The sequence below is a fragment of the Salvia hispanica genome, chromosome 5 (genome assembly GCF_029641045.1).
Source record: "Salvia hispanica isolate PSC_SH4W2 chromosome 5, Shi_PSC_v1, whole genome shotgun sequence".
NCBI classification, from domain to species: domain Eukaryota; kingdom Viridiplantae; phylum Streptophyta; class Magnoliopsida; order Lamiales; family Lamiaceae; genus Salvia; species Salvia hispanica.
In genome coordinates, this window is record NC_142696.1 from 6,183,851 (window position 1) to 6,198,343 (window position 14,493).

The window sequence follows — 14,493 nt, forward strand, 5'->3', positions numbered from 1 at the left end:
CCGGCGGGTCCCAGGAGGTCCAATCGGCAGATCCTAGTGTCCGGCTGAGTCCCGAGCTCGCCCACCTCGTGCGCATCCACCAGCAGGAGAGCATGATAGACGTTATACAAAAGTGGAGTATGACGACTGACCCCTTACACAAGGAGATGCTCAAGGAGGTCATCGACAGTATGCAGCGCGATTTGGGGCTCCCACCCCTCAGTGGGAGTGCCACAGGGGGGAGCCTCTGGGCCGGGTCTGACCAAGGGGACGATGAAGAGTGAGAGTGGGGCCGCGTGTGTCGAAGCTGTGGGATGGTTTTTTTTTTTTTTTTTTCCGTGAACTATGTATTTTTTTCAATCAAAGACCACTAATGAGGTTCGTCTTGCCCTCGGTTTGATGTAATGCTTTTGGCCTTGCTTGCTTGGTTACTTGGTGGCTTTTGCTTTTGGTGTGAGCTGTGGTGGTGTGAGCTTTGGTCGTTTGATTGTTTTTGCTTTTGGTTTTTGTTGGTGCTTAGTTTTTTCGTTGGTCTTGGTAGGTTTATTTTTATGTTGGAGTATTGTTCTTGAACTCTTGCTCACCATCTTTTGGTTTGAGCTTACTTTTATCAATTTTTTTTTAATTATGTATGATTTTTTTAAATTTATATAAAATGGTTGCATTTTCCCCGTATTTGTGTCAAAATTTTAATTCTGCATTTGTGAATTTGTGATTTTGTTTGTTGGGATGTCCTAGTGCTAGTGCTTGTCCACTATTGTGTAGTGGGATGTCTTAGTGACGTGACATGAGATGTTTTTGGCTAGTTCTAGTGCTAGTCCGCCGGGATATCCTCCCTATTGTGGATGCTCTAATACGGTAAGACATTCCATCTCAGGACTTGTCAGACGGTTCATCGAGCCCGCTTATAGTGTCATTCATCCATAGTTACAAGACTTCCGCTGCGTTCGAAGCTGATCCGTCATCGAACGCCAAATCTAGAACGATGATCACATTATTTGGTATCTTGAGTCAGTTTCGATCAAGGTGAGTTTTTTTTTTGTTTTTTTTTTTTTTTTTTTTTTTTTTTTATCAATTTCTATCTTTTTTGGTTTATTTTTTAAAAAATATTGTTTTGGAGAATTTTAGTGTGTATTTTTTATAAAAAAATAAATAAATTATTTTTTTAGAATTTTTTAATTTTATTTTTTTTTATAAAAAAATATTTTTGGCGACATTTTAATTGTAATTTTTGAGTTCTTGTTTGAAAAAAAATGAGCCTCGTTCGGGTAATATTTTTCGCATGTTTTATTATGTCTAAAAAATATTAAGGTAGAAGATGTGGACCTCAATGGAGAAATGCTGGTCAATGTGGTTAGTTATAATGTTGTTAAAAAGCTAGGACTACATTTCATGGAGCATGCTAAACAACGCCCCCATAAAGGAGCTATGAGATTGTTGGTGAAATGGTGATATTACCTATTCATTTTGTTACGTATGAGGAATAGGTATTGTGTGTTGTTTTTCCTTTCCAATGAGCACACATTTTATTAGTTGAAAAATGGTAGTTGGATCGCAAATTGAAATTCGATAAGTTCCGTAACAAATACTCTTTGATGTTAGGCCAAAAGATGACTTCTCTTGTCCTTCTCCCGCCTCAAGAAATACGTAAAGATCAAGAGTATGTGCAACATCAACACAGAAAAAAACAACAAATGGATTATGAGGCAAAAAACAATAAAGAGTTACAACATACGGTTGTTGAAACAAATGGACGATCAGAAGATGATAATGAAAAAGAAGACTCATAAAATTCTGTACACATATTCCATGTTTAGAATCGATATCCACACCAGAGATACAATCTTCAGTCCTTATTTCGATACCTACAACGATACTTTTACTCACGTTGCAACAATTTTGATTCATACTTTCATATATAGAGCCAACAAAAACACCACTATATGTCTTTCAAGGATGAGTGATAGTCAGTGACGAGTCCACGGGATCACGGGACCTATGGCCAACGAATGCCTAGCGCAGGTGGTTGGCCTTTCGTGTACTCACCATGAAATCTCTTGTATTTATTTTTAGTTTTGGAAAATTCTTTGTGGTTGTTTCCTATATATTTTATTTTAGTTTCAAAAAGTTGAGTATATTTATTGATTGTCATAAAGTTTCTTTTGTTTTATTTTATGTAAATACTCCCTTCGTTCGCCAATAGGAGTCCCGGTTTACTATTTTAGTCCGTCTGTCATTAAGTGTTGGTACATCTCACTTTCAAACAACTCATTACACTCACACTCTATTATAAAACTATAAATGAGTTTCACATTCCATTATCTTTTCTCACCCATCCTTCTTTATATTTCTTAAAACTCGCGCCAAACTCAAATGAGACTCTTAATGGCGGACGGAAGGAGTAACTTACAAATATTGTAGTGCATTAAATTCATTTTGAAAGTTTTATTTTTAAGTTGAACACATGTTTTAATATACAATTGATAAAGTAAGAGAGATGTAGAATAAAAAGTAATTTCAGTATTTGTAGTGGAGAGAAATAAGTCTCACCTCATTAGAGAGAAAACATTTCCGAAATTAAAAGTGCATATTATTGTGAGACTTATTAAAAAGAAAAGAATGCATATTATTGTGCAACGGAGAAAGTATCATTTAATTTGTTTATCATTTACATTATATTTCATCATGGGAGTTCTTCGAAGGCAATCTAATAATAAAAAAATAATTTTCAAATCTGTAAATATCTAAATAAATCATATAATATCATTAAACTTAATTTTATATATTTTTGAATCTATTATTTATCATTTATAGAGAATTTCAACATGAAGTTCTATGTGAAAAATAATTTTAAAAAATCAATGAAATCGCGGTTGGTTTGACAATTTCATGATTACTCATGAAAAAAATAATTACTAAAATATCATGAAATCTTCAAATAGTGTGCGAATCGATTGATGACAATCAATAATTAGGTCTCAAATGAATATTTTCTTATGTTAAATAAGAAGGCAATCGAAGTAGTATCATAGACTTAATAATATATATGATCGTGATTGGTGAGGAAGGGATAATTGATGATAAAGGTAGTTATTTTTTGTGTGGTGAGAAAATAATAGAATGTTGGAAAAGTTAAGACAAAGATCCTGGTCAATAGGTTAAAGATGCAACAATTTGGGAGCTTTTCCACTTGTCCGAAAAAGGCAAATTGTTTACCATACTTAACTTTTGCCCAAATATATGGAAAAATAAGTAGATTTTCGTGAATCTTTTGGGTAAATTTCTCGAAGGGGACAAAATTTGAAATATTTGGGAATTGAGATTTGACTGGCCGCAGTTGGATTTCATATTTTCCATATCATCGTCTTCAAATAATTGGTGATGTATTTAGTTAATCTCAACTTGGTATTTTGATATTAAGTCTAACTGTATCACGATATGGTTGATCGCTAACAATGTTTATACAAGATTTGCATAATGACACACACATGAAAAATGATTTTTCATCATTGACCAGTTATGATTCCAAAACTTAGATTAGTTTTTCATTTTGGTGTCTCTTATTAAGTACTTCCTCCGTTTTTTCATAGTTGATGCGGAACTTTTCGGCACAGAATTTTAGAAATGAATGTTGGTGTGTTAAATAAATAGATAAAAAAATAAGAGAGAAGAAAATGTATAGAGAATAAAATATAAAGTGAATAAAGTAGAGAGAATAAACTAAAAGAGAGTAAAGTAAGAAAGAGAAAAAAATTACCATATATGGAAATGACTCAACTATGAAGAAATTTCCCAAAATAGAAAAATGACTCAACTATGAAGAAACAGATGGAGTATTCTATTTTATTTTTACTACTTTTTGTTAATGAATCTCTAATTTTACTAACTTATTTTATTCACATTTTATTTTACTTCATCCGTCCCTGATTAATTGTTACTCTTTGACCGAACACGAGTTTTAAGAAATGTAAAGAAAAATTGGTTGAAAAAGTTAGTGGAACGTGAGACCCACTTTTTTATATTGGTTTTATAATAAAATGTGAGTGAAGTGAGTTAGTGAAATGTGAGACCTACTTATCATTTATGGTAAAAATGAAGTGTGACAATTATTGAAGGGACGTACCGAAATGGAAAAGAGTGACAATTAATCGAGGACGGAGGGAGTAACTAGTATCTCATCCGTGCGATGCATGGTATATTGTATTTTTTCTTTAAACATATACTCATCCGTCCCATAAAAATAGAGACATTTGGAACGGCTCGAGGATTAATGCTTAACTGACAAAACATGAGAGATGAGGAAAAATGCAGTTAAAATAATGTTAGTGGATAATATGACCCATATTATTATTAGTACTCCATCCGTCCCACAAAAGATGTCACACTTTCCTTTTTAGTTGTCTCACAAAAGATGTCACATTTCCTTCTTTGAAAAAAGTTCTCTCTCACATAAATATAAAAATTATATTTTCTATCTCCATTTAACACAAAAAACAAAACCTCCTAAAATCCTGTGTCGTCCCACAACTGTGACATCTTTTGTGGGACGGGGGGAGTATTTGATAATGGATTCTATTGGTATAAATTGTAAATAAATTGATATATATGTGTAATGAGTTCGGGAGGACTTTCCATAAATGAAAATAGACTTTTTAATAGGAGGGACAGAAAAAGAAAGTGTCCCTATATTTATGGACGAAGGATATAGTATAAATACATATAAAATTAAATCATACAAAATTATATTTATATTTATAAATATTAAAAATATATAGTAAAAGAAATATAATGAAAAATCTAAAAACAAAAAAAAAACTTTTCTTAAATTTTATGAGTTAAACAATTGTTTCTAACATAAAAAATTCTCACATTTTAGTCTGCACGGCCAATGTTCATAATAAGCCTCTGCATATGCTCGATCACCCTTCTCTTTTATCTTTCTTTTACAGTACTTTATTCTCACTTTCTCATTTTCTCTTATACTTTCTCATTCTATCTGATACTTTATCAACTTTATTTCTTTCTCTTTCATATTTCCAATAAACTTGAAAAAAAAATTCAATAACTCTCACACTTTCAATTGTATTAATATACTTACTAATTATTACTCCCTATGTCCCTAAAATTTGTTATTTCCATTTTCATACGTTCCCACATTCCACTAACTCATTTCTACTCACATATTTTATTATAAAGCTAATATTTAAAATATGATCCACATACCACTAATTTTTTCAACCCACTTTCTATTACATTTCTTAAAACCCATACCGGATCAAATGATGACAAATTATAAGGGACAAAGGAACTACATGTAATAATTAAAGTGCATAAGGGATGAGTTGTAAAGCACACAAGCGAGCGTCGTCGCCAAGGCTGAGGCCGCGGCCGCGGCCGCATGCCATGAGTAGGGACCTTGGGGCTTGGATCATGCCAATTGATTCATGGGACAGTGGGCATTGGTCAATGGATTTAGATTTTGGCAATTTCTTTTTTGGTCCTGGTCATTTGGTTTTATTCGAATCCGGCTTAATTGAATGACAGATTCTGCTTGGACACATAGCACGATGCATAGCAAACTCGTATATGTGACCTGACACGTAATGATTCAACCATGCACAGCGAGACAAGCAATAACGTGAGACATGTCTAGATCATCATGATCAGCCCGCGTCCAAGAATGACGCTCGTAACAATTGTAACATCGATAATTTCTCGCCAATCATTTAACTCTGCGCTCTATAATTCTTCGTTTTAGATTTGCTTTTGAGTTGCGCGACATCCTTATTATCTGTTATCCAAAGGTATAAAAAAAGGATAGAAAAGAACCTCCTCTAAAATATTTAAAGAAAATACTTCCATGTTGTTATTTCCATTTCAAATTATTTTATGTGCCAGTACTTCAACTTAGGAATTTACTTGTCTTATTTCATACACATAATCAGTAATTGAAACGTTTAATTTTCAACGAATAAAATATAAGCTATTGATATAATAATAATAAAAAGAAGGTCGAAACCCCAGTTTTAAGGGCTCCACACATCCCAGTCCGACAACATTGCAAGAGGTATTAACAAGAGTTAAGAATGAATGAAGCTACCTAATCAAATACCAAATTCTTGCCAAGAACATTCACTATTAAATTAATGTTGCCTTGTTTCAACAATTATTAAAATGAATTTGTATTACAGCAAAATATTAACCATCTTAATTCTTAATCCCATTAATTTGGAAGTATTATGCTTAGCCTACTGCTAAACTTTGCAACTATTTTATTATATTATCTCAACTTTCGAAGTATACTTGACTATTAGATTAACTCCTTAATTGATTATTCTTGCTCAACGTCAGCTTAGTTTGATTTAATTAATTTTGTGAATGCCCATAAATACAATATATTAGTACTATAAAAAATATGCTCCTATGTCAGTATTAGGGTTGACTATTTTACTGCTAACCACGTTTCTCGTGGCTAATGATTATAAAACTTCATTGGCACTTGAAAATATACTAAATGCAAAGATTAAAAATAGGTAGGAAATATGTCAAGTAGGTTTTTTGAATAATTGCCTCAAGTTGTAATGGAAATTGCTGCCACGTTTACACATTTTCAGCCACTCAAAATTTTCTTCTATCAAGAAATAATAAGTTTAACGGAATACTACTCCATAATACAATTATAAACGCATTGCGGTAACTTAGAATGGAACCGAATTCATTTCTTTTGTACTATGTAAATAAAAGTTAGATTAGATATTCTAATTTGTCATAGGATCTGAACTTCATCTAATAGAAATAAACTAACTATAATGGATAGTTATGATCTTCACTTGTACTAACTTTTAAATTATAATCCCTCCGACCCACTTTATCAGTGCCGTTGACTTTTTGCACTCATTTTATAAAAATGATATTAATAAATAGTTAAAGTGTAGAAATAATAAAGTAAGAAAATATTCAATGTATATAAGACTCGTTTCTATATTATTCACTCTCTTATTTTACTATTTCTCCACTTTAACTATTTATTATATCATTTTACAATACGAGTGTAGAAAAGTCAACGAGACTACTGCCAATTTTAAAAGTGATGAATATATAAGAGGTCACAATCAATACAATTTATTTGGATTAATAAATCAACATCAATTAATTAGCGCATCTATCGCAAACTTGAATCCTACTAAGTACTAAATTAAACTTAGCACCATAAATTTAGGTTCAAGATTTGATTTTATACAAATTAATAATAAATATATAACCGTTTCCATATACTCCCTCTGTCCCATTAGAAATGAAACGTTTTCCTTTTTAGTTTGTCCCATTAAAAATGAAACGTTTCATAAAATAGAAACATCTCTATCTCTACTTTTTCATCTCTCTTACTTTATTCTCTCCTCATTTACTCACAAAACAACACTACATAAAAACTTGTGCCAATTCACAAATGTTGCATATTTAATGGGACGGAGGGAGTATATTTTAAATGAAATCCTGTAATATATTTATATTTGTTATTCTTGTGGCATTAGTAAAACTTTCAAGCCAATAAAGTCCTAATCAACGACAAAAATTCTCCCAAAATATAAACTAGAATCTAGATCCCAAGTTTTAGTGGAAATGGTGTGTACCAACTTTATTCTTCAGATTTATATCTACAAATATGATACTGGATGAAATTAATCTATTAAATTTTTTTACTTTAAATACTAATCCATCCGTTCCATAATAATAGAGTCATTTTGTCATTTTGGTACGTTCCATAGTAATAGAGTAATTTCCCTTTTTAGTAAAAGTCAACACATTTTTCTACACTTACTTTACTCTCTCTTACTTTATTCTCTGTTCATCTCTTCACCTTTTTCATTTTTCACTTTACTCTCCCTTTACTTAACTCACCTAATAGGAGTACAATTTTTCTTAATCTCCGTGTAAAAAAGAAACGCCTCCATTACTATGGAACGAAGGGAGTATTATTCTACACGACAGGTCACAGGATTAGTAAAAGTTCTTATAAACAAAAATATAAAAAATTCAAAGATATACGGTTATTACACGTACTTTACTTCTTCTAAACTAATAAAAACAATGAATCCATCAATTAACGTTGATATTTGTGTTTTCTTTTTCTTAAAAAGGGAAAACAGAAAGAAAAAAGAAAAAGAAAATGGTTGGTATCTGAATCAATTTTATACTATATGAATAATTATACTCCGTATTATCTATTTGCATAATAATTAAATCCGATTTCACTCGTTTACACGTACATTAGTTGGCAATAACAACAAACTAAATATTCCAACAGCTGCTCTTTCTTTAGTCAACCGGCACAATAAAATAAACCGTTAAAATATTACTAGTATATAATTCTTGTATATACTATTTTATAAAAACGAAAAAAGTTCAATACATATATTACTTGCTGCTCTAAAAATAATGTAATATACTGTAGATGTTTGCTGGATAATGATGATGTAGTTGAAATACAGATATAAATAATATATGACGCCATATGTTAAAAAGAAGACGATGCTCGATTGAAATCGAACGTGTTAATTAGTGATTAAACGAATTAGAAAATGTAATTACACGATTTTTAATAGTATAATATTTGGAAAGAAATGGGGCTGCACGTTTGGGACAAAAACAAAAAACTATAGGAACAAGGTTTGTAATGCTTCGGTCACCAATGACAGTTATTCATTCCTATATTGAGCCTAGGGCTAGGAGCAAAAATTAATAAAGAAAATCTTCGATCCAGAAAATCTTTTAGACACTAATCTAGGAACTCAGAGAACCTTGAGCTACCTGTCATTGGGCACCCAATCGCTATCTTAACTCCCCCTTCAAAAACCGTCAACCCGTTTTAGCTAAGAAAATTAGTACAGGGAAGCAGGAATCGAATCCACAGAGATGAATGCGTAAGTAAACATATTTAAAGACTCGGAAACTATTTTTGGCTGCTGCCACACAATTTTTGGGGTTGAGCTTTAATTCTTAGACTTGGTAAATGAAATATTCTACTCTAACAGCTAGATCTAGGCAGAGATATAAAAGCATGCATACACCAGAAATAAGCAGAACAATTACTAGACCGAGCGAACAGCTTCCTAAATTAACCTAGACTTGGGAAAAATTAAACGTGGGGACCATTCACCAAAACAACATAGTACGACTGAAAAGCTGCGAAACAACTAACTAAAGGACTAACTAACAGCGACATTATCTTCTCCAACTTTTATCTTTAGACTACCCGTGAAAAACAGAGCAAAACGAAGATCGAAAGAAAGTAAACAAAATTAAACCGATAGAAACGAAGAACAGGTAAAACTAAAGCAGATCTACTACTACTAGACGAGGCAAAACCAGAATGCAGAACTTAAACAACAAAATCAAGCGAAAACAAGCAGATCCATCCACGGGACGCTTAATCCACTCCGGATCCAAGCCATCCACAACAATCAAACATCATTTCCATCTCTGATCCTCACAAGTTTACGTAGATTCAACCGATCAACAACAAATTTCTCACAATCCAACTCCAAACTCAAATCAACCAACAATAATCAGCAAATCAAACCAACAACACCACAATAAGGTAAGCGAAACAAAAGTAGCGATATCCATTGCAAAATACTAAGTATTCAACGATAGTAACGAAACAGAGCCGGGCCTCGAACAGTGAGGACTCGGAAAATATGAAAGTAAACAGAAAAGCTAAAGATAATTGTTTCTTCGCCTCCATAGAGATGGTGTTGCGACACAATCAAACTGAAACGTGAACCCCCGCACCAAATTCCCCGTGATAGTGTGTGTAGAGAAGTGAAAACTAAGCTAAGAGCCAAAAAGTGATGATCCTCATGTTAAACGCATGCTCTTATTTATAGTGGACAGAGCTTCTAGACTGTTCCTGTGATCTCCATTTTGCCCTCTAATTTGATGCTCCTCAGTCTAGTGGCTCTTCCTTTTTCTGCTTAATTTTCCCGCTAGCTTCTTCTCCCCGACAATCTTCATCTTCTTCCTGGGGCTAGCGATTTCTCTACACACCTGGCTTATAAAACCTTGTTAGACCCATAAAATCACAGAATTTTACCCCATAACCAACATGAAAATAGCCTTATCAAGCATGAACCTCATTTTATTGTTGTATTTAATGTTTTAGAGAAGTTAATTTAACATTACCAACAATAAAGTGATTTCAAATATAAGTTAAAACCCTCGTAAAAAAACGAGTCAAAAGTGTTATGGACATACACATCTGAAGCATGTATGTGAGATGTGGACTATTCTCATGGTACTAATAATTTTCCCCCAATATAATTGGGATTTGGTGTACATTTTTTTATATGAAGCATGATTTTATGTAATTTCACCGTATTATAATTGAACTTTGGAGTACATTTTTATATACGAGCCATGATTTTATCGCTACAAAAAATGTGATCTTATTTGATGGTACCTAAGAAAATAACTCTATCAGTTTCGCACTTTTACCAAGCACACGTCGAACACATTAATCAATATCTCGCTATTTGTCCAAGCCTACACCAACTCTGGGCGATACATTACCAAGTGATACACTGTTACTTGGTAATTGACTCATTCCTTGGAACTGTCCACCCCGAGTAACCATCCTCTTAGAATCAGCGTTAGTGACCGAGCCACTCTTCACTCGACACTGTGAATTAGGTAAATAAATACTCTTTCTGTCTTAAAAAAATAGACAAACTTGTAATGACACAGATTTTAATGTGTAATTGGTAAAGTAAGAGATATATGAGAAAAGATAGCGGAAGTATTGATAGTGGATTGTGGGATCCACATTATTAGTGGGGTGTAATTGGTTAAAAACTTTCCATATTTAGACTTGGTCACTAGGAAGCAGCCCTGAGGATAGTTTAGTTTGTTGACACCCACACAATCAGCAATAAGAGTTTTTTCTTTGGTTTTCTCAAATCAAGTTCCCTATTGTTCCATCACTTTGTTTCTTGTTCTTGTTCGATTCTTGTTGATTTCTCCAACAAGGCGCGTAATTGCATACAATTTCATTTTTTGAACCGTGACATTATCGATATACTATAAGTCCATGTTAAAAGAGTAAATTATAGAAAAGGAACAATTTCATTCATTTAACTTGTCTCCTCCAAAAGTTCATGATGTAAATTGGTGCTCTACAAAGTTTTGGAACAATGCAGCACTTAGAAACTCTCCATAATGAATGTTGGGCGGCATATTAATGCTGTCTCTCTTTCCAACATTTTCCAACACTCTCCCTTTAGTTAAGCAATGGGATCACCCATTCTTAACTTGCCTAATACTTTGTGGAAGCTTCTTGAGTCCACAGCCTTGGTTAGGATATCTGCCAACTGACCCTCAGACTTCACGAAGGGAAATTCTACAATCTTGGCTTCTATGTTGTCCTTGATGAAGTGCCGATCCACCTCGACATGCTTCGTCCGATCATGTTGAACTGGGTACTCAGAAATACTGATTGCTGCCTTGTTATCGCAGAACAATTTGCATGGCTTCTGTGAGTCCATGCTCAATTCCGTCAATAGCTTCTTCAACCACAGGATCTCGGTTAGCCCACTCCTAATCCTCGAAACTCTGCTTCAGCACTTGACAAGGCTACCACTTTTGTTTTTTGCTCCGTCAAGTGACAAGATTCCCTCCTACAAAGGTAAAGTAGCTAGCAGTCGACTTTCTATCATTCGGATTTCCCACCCAATCAGCATCCGTGAAACCATGAATTTCAAGGTGCCCATGTTTATCAAACATGATCCCATGTCCCGATGTCCCCTTTAGATATCGAACTATCCTCAGGGTTGCTTCCTAGTGAGCTGCTTGAGGTGCATGCATGAACTGACTAACCACTCCCACAACATAAGCGATGTCAGGCCTGGTATGGGATAGGTAGATCAACTTCCCAACCAGACATTGATACCTCGTTCGGGGTGTTGGGGATTGGTGCCCCTTGTACAACGGAAGTCATGCATAAACAAATAAATCATGCATCCAGATCTATTTGACTGATTATGGGATCAATTAACCACATGTTAAACACTCAAAATTGCATACAATAACGCACATAAATCATACTTTAACGAATTAAACCCTAATTCATGATATTCTACAGATTATGGTTACCGATCTGATTCTCCAAAGAATCGACGATTGCTTGCTCCTTCTCCACATGAAGATCATCGTACTCGACCACAAATCTTCTAATCTATATCCCGAACTCTGATAATGACCTTTGGGTGGACAAAGCTTGTCAGAATAAAAAAGGGCTTGATTAGAAAGAAGATAGAATTTCAGATCTGGAGAGAACTGAAAAAAATCGTTCACTGCAGAGAGCAGAACGAAAATTATCAATTAAAAATTGATTAATCTTCTTTCTAATCTCCTTTCATATAGAGTTATGATGGGCCAGATTAGGGATCCATGGAGGTTGGACTTGGGCCAAACCCGTTGGACTTTTACTAATTAAATTGAGCCCCAATTTAATACAAGGTCAACAAAATATTATAATCAGCCACTACAGTAAAATAATATTGACTGCCCGTCCAATCCCAAATTACGAGTAATCCGGGCTTTACCTCTTTAATTTATTATTTCTCGTGTTTAAGATATAAATATCCATTAATTAATTTAAGTCTGCTATTTGACTTTAATTAATTAAAATCTTTTTCCAAGAGTTGTCTAGTTCAAAATCTTTATTTATTATTTTGGAATAAATTCCAACCGGCCAGGTTTTTGAATAATAAAACCTTTTTCGAACACCTCTTGAGGATATTATCAAACTGGACTCACCCAGCACACGATTCATTGCAATAACAATACTAGCACCTCTAGACATTGATCAACACTACCCAAGATATCAGGATTCTTGGATTGCGAAAAATCCGCACCATTTGATAAATCAAAGTAGTGCATAATCAATATCGTATGCTCAATGTTATGTCAACAATGATTAAGAAATAACAATTACCGAGACCTCGTCTTTCGGTATATAGCAAGAAAGACTTATCTCAACTGATAGATCCTTCAGTGCTATACCACACCAGTGTTGTTTATTTCCTAAGGTAAGGAAACATGCGGACTGACACTGCAACCTTTCACGATAGGTAGCCAAAGCCTATCTAGGTTGTGAAATTCTATTTCTCTTCTACAAAGAACCGACTGCGTCACCTTCTGTGAACGTCGTTCACGACCAGTCTACTATGTAGAAGAATTAGACTTAATTGCTTCTTATACATTTAAATGTTTGAGAAACATCTTATAAATGCACAAGCAAACATCAATGCGATAAAATTACTTCTTCTCGCCTTGGGTTAAAAGTGGATTATAGAATTTATTGTATGCAAGCAATTCTATCCGTGGAACATGCTTGAAATATGCTTTTCAGTATACCAATCCTAACAATCTCCCACTTATACTCAAAATCATGCTTTCAAGTATACCCACTGCCAAAACTCTCCCACTTATACTCTAAGCAGGTCTCGGACCATGTTATATCGAACTACCATACTTTTCACCTCATGTGTAAAACATGTTGCCATATAGGCATTTTGTGAATAATTCTGCCAGGTTGTTCTCTGATGATATCTTGGTAACCATAATGTCTCGCTGCGCACTTTTTCCTTAATTAATTTCATACTTCCTCTTTGTGATTGCTTAGCTTTATCAGATCGTGTTTCCCTCGAGTTAGACACATGTCTAGAGTAACCATAATAAAATTTAATACTCATAGGCATACTCGGAATCACGGTCAAAGCTATTAGAAAGTTACTGAGATGAACAACTACCTTAGTAGTTTCCTATGAAACCACACTTGCAATTATCATGATAGAGCTTGTGATGTAATCACACTCCTTCAAGATTCAGTTTTCAACTCCTAACGTGAACACATAGTCAGAGCATAACTCGATCACCGATCAATAATAAAATCGAGTAGATGTAACCTAAAGGACATAACATGGATGTCTGGTAAACTAGAGCATACCATTTAGTCTTCTTCAAGTACTATAGTATACTCTTTACCAATCCAATGTCCTTGGCCATGGTTAATATGATATCAAGCTTCTATGCCAATGGCAAAGCTAATATCTAACTTAATACACATCATAGCATACATTAGACTTCCAATTACGGAACTTGTCTCATTCTTCTTGATCTCATTTAGTGTTGAAAAACACCTGGCTAGAGACAAGATAATTCCGTCTAGAGAAGTAAAACTTTTTCGTGGAATTTTCAATGCTAAAGTGTCTAAGTATGATATAGATGTAGGATTCTTTAAGAAAACTTAACATTCTCTTTCTTGCAATCTAATGACTTAGATGCTTAGAATGTAACTAGTTTATCTTAAATCCATCATCCTTAAACTGGGTAGACGACCGGTTTCCTATGCTAGATAACCCTCTGAGTTGTTTATCAACTTTTATAGATGTCATCATCGTAGAGTACCAAGATAACCATATATAGTGCACTTTCAACTTTCTTGTACTTGTAGCA